Source organism: Oncorhynchus kisutch, linkage group LG1 (genome assembly GCF_002021735.2).
Source record: "Oncorhynchus kisutch isolate 150728-3 linkage group LG1, Okis_V2, whole genome shotgun sequence".
NCBI lineage: Eukaryota > Metazoa > Chordata > Actinopteri > Salmoniformes > Salmonidae > Oncorhynchus > Oncorhynchus kisutch.
Window position 1 is genome coordinate 40,003,757 of NC_034174.2, and position 11,317 is coordinate 40,015,073.

The window sequence follows — 11,317 nt, forward strand, 5'->3', positions numbered from 1 at the left end:
CTGGCCAATAGAAATAAAAGATTAAAATGGGCAAAAGAATATAGACACTGGATAGAGGAATTCTGCCTAGAAGAGTGCTTTTCTTTCAAAAACAAGGACATTTCTAAGTGACCCCAAACTTTTGAACGGTAGTGTAAATACTCAAGTAAAGTACAGATACCCCAAGTAATGACATAAGTAGTACTTCAAAGTATTTTGACTTAGTTACTTTACACCACTGCACATTGTGAGACAGAGTGCTTTGCTGATGCAGCTTGCGGTGCGGCTGGGGTGTCATTACAGAAGGAAGTGACTGGAGTTGTGATTTATTACCCCTCCAACAGCAAACCTAATTAATGGACACACAATGTACATGCCAGACATGGAGGTATGACATCGTTTTAAGTCTCGGCCTATCGTGAAATTAATTTGACTCACCATGACATAAATATCTCCAAATTCCCGCAGTATGCCATAATCTGTGTGGCTATCTCTGGGGAACTGCATTTTAATTTCATGGGTATCATGCTCATTTGCATTGGGTAGTGTGTGAGTGAGCGGAGCGGAGGGGGGGCTAGGTGTGAAGAAAAGGAAGATGAGAAAAAATGCCCCATGTCTAATCCTGGCTCCTTGTTCTGACTGGATGCTATTTCAACACTGATACTCAATATGCAGATTTTTATAACCCTAATGCGAAGAAATGTTTGTGTGTTATCATCGCCGCTCAGAGCCAAGAGCTTATACTGTAGATCTTTCTCTGGCAATGCATTATACTGGAACACACTACTGTAAAAACATGTTCTCTTGTGTTGTGTCAAGACACATTAAAATGAGTTTTAACTCCTGAAAGCGTGCCTGATTTAAGCAATGATGTATTTTCTTATTAAACAATAATATATACCATGTAGGCCTACTTGTACAGCAAATTTTCTCTCTTTCATATGAATATAATTTTTCTGAATTTCTCCCCTTTAAAGCTAGGTGAATTGCAACAGCACTAGGCTGCATTCGAAACAAATCTCCCCCCTCACCCGCATTCAATTTCCCCGTAAAGTGTCGGAGACTCATGCTTGAGCCTTTTACTTTCGGTTTTGGTCAAGTTTCAAACAGATGTAAAAACAACATTTTGGTACAATGATCTCATACTAGTAATATACTATTCTATCTGCTACCGCACCGCAAGCGGTATAGGAGCGTCAAGTCTAGGTCCAAGAGGCTTCGAAACAGCTTCTACCCCCAAGCCATAAGACTCCTGAACATCTAATCAAATGGCTACCCAGACTATTTGCATTGCACCCCCCCCCCCCCCCCCCTTACACCGCCGACACTCTCTGTTGTTATCATCAATGCATAATCACTTTAATAACGCTACCTACATGTACATATTACCCCAGTTAACTCGACTAACCGGTGTCCCCGCACATTGACTCTGTACCGGTACCCCCCCTGTATATAGCCTCGCTACTGTTATTTTACTGCTGCTCTTTAATTACTTGTTACTTTTATTTCTTATTCTTAATCATTTTTTTAACTGCATCGTTGGTTAAGGGCTTGTAAATAAGCATTTCACTGTAAGGTCTACACCTGTTGTATTTGGTGCATGTGACTAATACATTTTGATTTGATTTGAAAACTGATGATTACGAATACGAGTATGATGAGATCGGCACACCCTTAGTAGTTAATTCTGTGAAAAACTATCGTTCCACTTTTACTGCAGATATATTATAGACATTTTCTGAAAATTACAATGTGAAAATAAAAATAACATCTTATGTGTAGCACCTTTAATCTCACCAATACTCCATGTGTCTAGTGTCTCATTTCTTCACAGGTTAATTTAGATGAACCACAAAAGCTCACATAGTCACTTCGCTTCCATCTCAAAACCTTGTTTGAGGAAGTGCTTGTCTTGTCTTCTCTCAAATTCTCGCTCATTAATGAATTTAGCAGCATCAAGCAGCAAACCTGAGAAGATGTTTTTGTGACAAGCTAGGCAGGCCCTCCTTCCCGGGGCTCGCTGGCATCATTGGCATGTTTTGTGATGTGTCTTTGATGCAGCTCAAATGTAAACATCTGTTTGGTCTCCAGGGAGCCTGTTGTGCTGGTCTAGCTTCCCCAGGAATTATTATCATCCTCCTCCTCCTCAGCCTCCTTTTGTGTTTCCTGTAAAAAAAAAAAAGACATTTATTATTCATAAGAAGTTCTTAGGAAAATTATCGAATGCGCTACTGGAAATTGAATAATGGAAAATAACATAATAATATATATAATATACAATAATATATGCCATTTACCAGACGCTTTTGTCCAAAGCGACATACAGTCATGCTTGCATACATTTTACAGATGGGTGGTCCTGGGAATCGAACCCATAACCCTGGCGTTATGTTCTACCAACTGAGCTACAAAGAACCAAAATATAACTTCTGTGGGAATGGGAAGATAGGCATCTGGGCGATGATATAGAAGTTAGTGGTGATAAAACTGGGAATACAGTGTGTAGGCTAGAAAGTATACGACTCATTGTGTAACATATTTGAATGCAACATGAACACCAAAGCTCAATTAAAACCAGTAATACAAGTACAAGAAAGGCATACAGTACAATATCAAATGGTATAAGAAAAAAGAAAAGGCTGTCTTGTATTTCAAATATTTCAGTAAATCTTACGTTCACTAGTCTACAATAAACTTCATGAAGACTAATGCAATCCAAAGATGCTATGCTTTTTAAGACCCCCCCCCCCCCAAAAAAATGCATTCAGACAAAGGAATTATATTAGAGGCATGTCTCAAAAGAAAAGGCGGTTTCACTCGCTCAAAGTTTCCATTTTAATACCCAAGTTCAAAAGTAACTCTCTAAAGATACAAGTTGTCTTGAGGTGATTTGAGTGAGAGGAGGGCTCCCTCCTTTAAAACAAAGAAGACTCGGGAGAGTCTGAATCAAAGATGTGTCTCTCTGCCTGCCTTCAGTCATCAGAATGCTTTAAAGGCTTATTTCTTCCCCCATTTGAAATTCTGCCAAACCTGGCTCATCCCTGCACCACTTCCCTCCCTCCCTGCCGCCTCCCTGAGCAGAGCAGAGCAGGACTCCAGCTGTTAGGTGCTCCACTGGCCTAATCAGCGTACCAACACACACAGGCCTGCTGCTGCTGCTGCTACCCCCTTTGGAGAAGACGAGGTAGAGAATAAGGTCTCTCTCTACAGTGCCTCTCCCTTTCTTTATTTCTCTCTTTCTTTCTGTCTCTCACAGGCACACGTACACACACACACACAGTGGCATTGTGGCGCCAGGATAACAACCTCTCCCTCAACGTCAGCAAAACAAAGGAGTTGATTGTTGACTTCAGGAAGCAAAGGGGACATCCCCCTGATCCACATCAACGGGATTGCAGTAGAAAGAGTCAGCAGTTTTAAGTTCCTTGGCACCACATCACCGAGGACTTGACATGGACCAACACCACCACCACTCTTATCAAGAAGGCGTAACAAGGTCTCTACTGCTGAAGGCGGCTTAAAGGATTCAGAATGCAACCCCGGGTCCTCTCCAGATACTACCGCTGCACCATCGAGAGCATCATGCGTCACGGCCTGGAACGGGAATTGCTCCGTCCACGACTAGAAGGCCCTCCAGCGGGTGGTGAAGACAGCCCAGTACACTGAGACCATGCTCCCACCCATCCAGGACATCTACTTGAAACGGTGCCCGAGGAAGTCCTGCAGCATCACCCCAGCCATGAGCTGTTCACTCCCTTACCGTTGGACAGACGTTATCGGAGCATGAGGTCTGATACCAAGAGGCTCAGAGACAGTTTCTATCTACAAGCCATCAGACTGCTCAAGACATGAACTGGACTGACCACCTGCACTGACTCTCCACACCTTAGCACACAGACACAAGCTCACACACACAAACACACACACATTCATGCTACACAGACATCACAACTGTTGCTATCAGACTCTTATTGCTAATAGTGTATTATTTCTTATTGTTGTTGCATTGTCCAGAAGGAACCTGAAAGTAAGCATTTCATTGGACGGTGTAAACCATGTGTATCCTGTATATAGGACTTCACACACACACACACACACACACACACACTTCGATTACTTATACTGAACAAAAATATAAACGCAACATGCAACAATTTAATTTCAAAGATTTTACTGAGTTACAGATCATATAAGGAAATCAGTCAATTGAAATAATCTATGGATTTCACATGGCTCCCACAATTGGGAGCCAGGCCCGCCCACTGGGAAGCAGCCCAGCCACTCAGAATGAGTTTTTCCCCACAAAAGGGCTTTATTACAGACAGAAATACTCCTCAGTTTCATCAGCTGTCCGGGTGGCTGGTCTCAGATGATCCCGCAGGTGAAGAAGCCGGATGTGGAGGTCCTGGGCTGGGGTGATTACACGTGGTCTGAGGCCTGTTGGACATACTGCCAAATTCTTTAAAATGAAATTGGAGGTGGCGTATGGTAGAGAAATTAAAATTAAATTATTTGGCAACAGCTATGGTGGACATTCCTCCAGTCAGCATGCCAATTGCACACTCCCTCAAAACTTGAGACATCTGTGGCATTGTGTTGTGTGACAAAACTGCACATTTTAGAGTGGCCCAGTACAAGATGAACCTGTATAATGATCATGCAGTTTAATCAGCTTCTTGATATACCAAACCTGTCAGGTGGATGGATTATCTTGGCGAAGGAGAAATGCTCCCTAAAATGGATATAAACTATTTTGTGCACAAAATTTGAGAGAAATACATTTTTGTGTGTATGGAACATTTCTGGGATCTTTTATTTCAGTTCATGAAACATGGGACCAACACTTTGCATGTTGCGTTTATATTTTTGTTCCGTATAACTAAATAGGATCTCTATGCACACACCCCTATCTTTCTTAAAACAATAAGACAGGTTGACCACAGATTTAAGAAAACCTTAATATCTCCACCCACACCTATCATGCTGATCCTATACTCATTACTGTGACTGGTGACTGTTGTTTCTAGTCCTGGCTGAAGCCAGAGCTGTCAGTGTCAGTGCTGTCCCTCTGGCTGCTGCTGTGTCAGAGGCTCTTTAAAGGCAGAGGCAGCCTGCTGTGCACGTAGCCACCTGTGAAATGCCAACGTCAGGCCCTGCCGCCACAGATAGCCCTGATAAAGTATTGATGGGAGCCCCATGTTGCGAGAGCCACTCTGATGTGAAGTTCAGGGCCGATCGGAGTGACTGCCAGCTGGGTCTTTAGCCCTCCCAAGGCCCCGTGGCCACGGTACAGTGGTTGTGTCCCAAATGGCACACTATTCCCCACTATACTACATTTAACCAGAGCCCTAGTACAATACATAGTGATACACATACTAGAGATAATAGACATAGAGGAAGATTTGGTCACACTTTAATAAACACATTTATAGTGCATTATTACTTGTTATAAGCAGCTATGAGCCTTTATACTGTTTTTACATCTCCTTATAGCTTATGTTATTTCATGAGATCCTTTTTCAACAGACTCAAAATGGCTAAGAATAACTCTCAGGATCATGATGAGTCACTAAGAATGATTGAATGAATAAGACTTTATTGACCACCAGAGGGTAAAATGAATTTGTCGCTAGTCAAAGACACACACATGGACAATACAGAGACATATGAACACATCACAGACAGCACTGCAGACTCTACCAAGGTGTCATACATGTTTACCATGCATTATGACTCCTTCTAAGGCATTATACCCGTAGGCCTTTAGTGAACAATAAATATGTCTGTATATCCTAAAGCCTTCAAAAGAATTGGACAGGGAGGGTCAGATGAGAGGACTAACTTACACCCAGGGGTGTAGGAGCGTCTCTGACGAGCGGGGGTGGGGGGGTGGAAAGAAGGTATAACCCAAACGCGCTTCAGCCCAACTTAAATGAAAAAGGGGAAATCAGGTGCTCAACTGAGAGACTTGAATTCCCCAAAACGTTCCTTTCCTTATCTCAGCAGGCTCTGATGAAGGCAATTCATGTCGAAACGTAAACCGATTGTTTACTTGTCCCGTCAATAAATCTATCGGATTTATACAACAACAGAGTGCTCCTTTTTCTGTATTCTTCCAGATAGTCACCAGTTGAAGTATTCTGGGATAAGGAATGTTTTTTGGATTGGGGGACACACACATTTCTCTACGGGAGGAATTTGAAAAACAGGTTTTAAATGCTTTTTAGTGACTTTTGAGAAAAGGATGCAAAGGAAATCTTAACTTACTAATGGGCAAGTATAAAAGGGGTGCCATGCAGAGGAGCACTTATTCTGCTACGGTCCAATCAGTCTTAAGGCCATGGTCATTCATACTGTATTGAATACCACACACACACACACACACACACACACACACACACACACACACACACACACACACACACACACACACACACACACACACACACACACACACACACACACACACACACACACACACAAACACACACACACACACACACACACACACACACACACACACACACACACACACACACAACTATAAGAATTAAATAGTATCATGGCTGCCTCTCTCCTGCATTAAGTTAACACTTGCAATAGACCCTCTAGACTCAAGCTGCTATCATTTCATCAGAGATGATATATGATAATTCAGATTGATTCACGCTATGACAGATCATCAGTCTATGAACCCTATGAGCTTGGAGAGCAGTGGAGGCTGGTGACTTGAAAAACTGTGGAGGATGGGAGACCCACGGTAAAGGTGCGGAACGCACATCGATGACAAAGGGTGTTTCAAAAAATTGCCAGACTAATTATTTGAACCTAAAGCATTTAATAAAGACATTTATAGTACAATATTATGGGAAATGGGAATGAGAGGGCTACTTACACCGTGTTGGAAAGGGATCACAGCAGTGATTGAATGAGGGTATGAGGCATGAGTTGAGGTGTTCAGAGGCTTGACCAGTGCAGGACAGGATTTGACTGGGAAGACAAAAAACAATAACACAACACACTACACAGTAAGACCAAAGAGCTAAGAATTAGTTAGTCAAAGCAAGGAGTAAAATCACTGATGTGTAATAATGTGATTGTGTATGTGATTGACTCTACATACAGTAAAGAGAGAAAATTGATAGGGGTACTCACAATGCTTGGGGAGGAAACATTCAATGTGCCGGTGGATGAGTGGGCACATGAGATGTGGCTTCAGTTCATGTCAGGAGATAGTTGAGAATGGTAGTGGTTATCACCTCTTAATCAGGAAACAGGAGTGGACTTAGCTGTAAATAGAAATAGCAGATACATTCCATCATAGCTCCGCCAACGTAGGTTTGGACAACGAGTTTCTCTATGAAGTTAAACTCAGACATCTAAAAATGCATAAAGTCAAACACAGACTGCGCATCTCACACACTTGACACATCAAAGTAGCCCAAGAAACATTCCTGAATAAAGCCCTGATCATCCACATACCTGATGATAACTGACAACTGCAAGCAGACTGGTGGCACCATAGGTCTGGTGGGGCAATTTTTACACCCTTTGGCCTGGAGATTTTCCTTATACTGTATGTTACCCTAACAAGAAAAACTCTGGACCCTATAATCACTCCGTGATTAATCAGTTGTTAAAAGGTTTTATATGGGCTATGATGGGGCCAGTTTTTCCTAATCAGGTCACGTGGTTTTAAAAAACTCCTGGCCCTGGGGGGGATGAAACCCATGTCAACCCGCAGCTACCTTATATTTGTTCATATAAATTATATTTAGACTAGAGTAGGGGGTGGATTTCCTCTACCCAGACACACAGACAACAACTGATAGACAATATAACTCACAGGGCTGAGCTTGCTTTATGCATGTTTGCATCATGCAGGCCTATGCAACTATACAGTAGGCCTTATAAAACATTTACTCACATCTGTCATCACTATTATGTTGACTGATTAAATCCAGTAAATCATTTTTGATTAAAAACGTATCGGCAGCCTAGCCAGCCCAATATAGAATATAAACCAAATTTGATCACATTCATATTTTCTTCTGACACACAAATTGACTATAAATACATAACATGACCAATTAGTTTACCTTGACCAGATGGACAGGGCGCATAGGATGTATGCAGCTGCTCTTATTAGTAGCCTACAGTTGATCAGACTGAAAAAAATTCTCGTTTTCATCCCATACAGCATGTCCCATTTCTAATGTTTAGGTGTAGCCTAGGCTGCTGCAACATTTATGTCATGAGTTTTTTCTTGTGTCTGTCCGGAGTGATTATGTGTTATCATCTTTGCTAAATAGATACCGGAGGAAAGTGGAAAGCCTACATGAGCGGATTTGAAAAAAATGCGCTGCGTCAAACTCTCTATTTAATCTACATTTTAATGGATGATGCAATGGAAGCTATCAAATCATTCGGACTTGTTTACGATATCCTAGACAACACAGTCGAAACTTTGATATGTTCAGCAAGTAAAGCGTCGTAGCGTGCAATTACCTCTGCAAGCTCCTTGTAGTTGAGCCTTGTTGGCGGAACTTTCCCTCTTGTTGTGTCCTCTATCGCTGCAGCTTTTTCACAGAAGCTTGAATCTGATGTGGGTATTTATATGCTCCCTTCTTGTTTTTTTGCCGTTTAGCTGAACGACCAATGTTCTTCAAGTCACTGTACCCACCTTTCGACCAAGGCCTAGGCTCAACCAATCAGGTCTTTATGATGGTGGTCAGACGGAAGCAACTCCTCAGTAAAAAGGCACATGACAGCCCCCTTGGAGTTTGCCAAAAGGCACCTAAAGACTTTCAGACCATGAGAAATAACATTCTCTGTTCTGATGAAACCAAGATGGAACTCTTTGGCCTGAATGCCAATTGTCTCATCTGGAGGAAAACTGGCACCATCCCTACGGTGAAGCATGGTGGTGGCAGTATCATGCTGTGGGGATGTTTTTCAGCGGCAGGGACTGGGAGACTAGTCAAGATCGAGGGAAAGATGAACAGAGAAAAGTACAAAGAAATCCTTAATGAAAACCTGCTCCATAGTGCTCAGGACCTCAGACTGGGGCGAAGGTTCACCTTCCAACAGGACAATGACCCTAAGCATACAGCCAAGACAACACAGGAGTGGCTTCGGGACAAGTCTATGAATCTCCCTTAGTGGCCCAGCCAGAGACTTGAACCTGAACAAACATCTCTGGAGAGACCTGAAAATAGATATGCAGCAACACTCCCCATCCAACCTGACAGAGCTTGAGAGGATCTGCAGAGAAGAATGGGAGAAACTCCCCCAAATACAGATGTGCCAAGCTTGTAGTGTCATACCGAAGAACACTGAAGGCTGTAGTCGCAACCAAAGCTGCTTCAACAAAGTACTGAGTAATGGGTCTGAATACTTATGTAAATATGATATTTCAGTTGTTGTTTTTTTATGAATTTGCAAAAAATGTTTTTTCCCTGTCATTATGGGGTACTGTGTGTGGATTGATGAGGGGAAAAAAACGATTTATACATTTTAGAATAAGGCTGCAATGTAACAGAATGTGGAAAAATTCAAGGCGTCGCAATACATTCCGAATGCACTGTAAGTAGGCTACAACTTATATTGTAGTACTCTGTATTATGGAGGCTTAGTTGATTGTTTATGCAAAGCTTGAAGTTTAAATTGGAGAAAAGTTGAGTTTATAAAGCTCAAACCAAGTTTATTCACCCAATGGGTCAGACAGCTGAACAGACAAAGACATCTTCACACAAGCACTGGTATTTAACTCTTCCTCCTATGCTGAGTCTCCTCCTTACACATCTGAACAGCCAATACATATCTGTTGCCAGACAGAACTTTAGTGATATCTGTTCTACCTCACTTCATCTGACCTGACCTCGTCCCAAATTCCTCACTCCTCCCCAACTCACGGCTGTCCTGTTGACTTGTACCAGACTGTGGCCCTTCTCCTTCCCATAGGATTCCTGATGTCGTAACAATAACATGTTCTGACAGAATGTACACGTTCTACATTCCCCTCTCTCCCTCAGTGACATGAATAAGGATATTTCATATTTTCAAGTTTAGAAGTCAGAACCCAGCAGTCCCCCCTTTTGAACATTATCTCCATACTGTTCAACATTATATAAACTTAGAAATGACTTATAAATGCACTAAAAATACAACTTTAACAAAAAACAAAACATGTCCACTGTCCTTCCTCCAATCATTAATCGTTTGTTATAATCCACCCCAACTTTTAAGTACTTTTATTTAGAATGTACTACCCTTAGACACGGCGCCATTTATCTCGTCACCGAGTCTAACGATTTATTCTCGTATATGACTGGTCTCTCTTTTCCCCATGATTTTCCGTAACCACCACACCACAATGCCCTTCTTGCCTCACTGGCACTGCGGCTGGGACTTTCGTCCCTCTTATAGATCTCGCAGGGGAATACCCCCACTAGGGTCCTATCCTACACGGACTCTACCCTACACTGTAATGTCACTCCTGGATCTCTGTACCTATCCTTATGGAACCTAACCTACACTGTAATGTCACTCCTGGATCTCTGTACCTATCCTTATGGAACCTACCCTACACTGTAATGTCACTCCTGGATCTCTGTACCTATCCTTATGGAACCTACCCTACACTGTAATGTCACTCCTGGATCTCTGCACCTATCCTTATGGAACCTACACTACACTGTAATGTCACTCCTGGATCTCGGGACCTATCCTTATGGAACCTACCCTACACTGTAATGTCACTCCTGGATCTCGGGACCTATCCTTATGGAACCTACCCTACACTGTAATGTCACTCCTGGATCTCGGGACCTATCCTTATGGAGCCTACCCTACACTGTAATGTCACTCCTGGATCTCTGCACCTATCCTTATGGAACCTACACTACACTGTAATGTCACTCCTGGACCTCTGCACCTATCCTTATGGAACCTACCCGACACCATATATATTTACATGGATCTCACAGAGGAAAACCTCCACTCGGGTGCTATCCATATATTTACAACAGGTCGTTACACAATGAGCTTACTGAATAGACTCAGGCTTTCTATGTCCGTATCCTATAATTGTTCTTCCTATGATTCTCATCTCCCCAAGATGTCAGAATGAGTGGTAACAGGTGTAGGAATTGTGCCTACCGTATTTCTGGTTCAGGCTCCTGTTTCACTGATTCGAACTCTGTAGTTCGACTGTAAATCGTGGTGAACGTTGCTCGCAGCACCAACTGTTAGGTTCTAAATGAACCGAGTAAAAACTCACAGACAATTATTAAAGCTCAAACCAAGTTTATTCACCCAATGGGTCAGACAGCTGAAC

The 11,317-nt window shown here is 42.4% G+C and overlaps 1 long non-coding RNA gene across 1 annotated transcript; it reads right to left on the minus strand.

Annotated features, from left to right (window-relative positions):
- Positions 1-6,919: 6,919 nt before the first annotated feature.
- LOC109902165 (uncharacterized) lies at positions 6,920-8,674 on the minus strand. Its single transcript, XR_002256833.2, has 3 exons — positions 8,488-8,674; positions 7,135-7,268; positions 6,920-6,969 (listed from the first exon to the last, which is right to left on the minus strand). It is a non-coding gene; the product is annotated as an uncharacterized LOC109902165 (long non-coding RNA).
- Between the last annotated feature and the right edge of the window lie 2,643 nt (positions 8,675-11,317).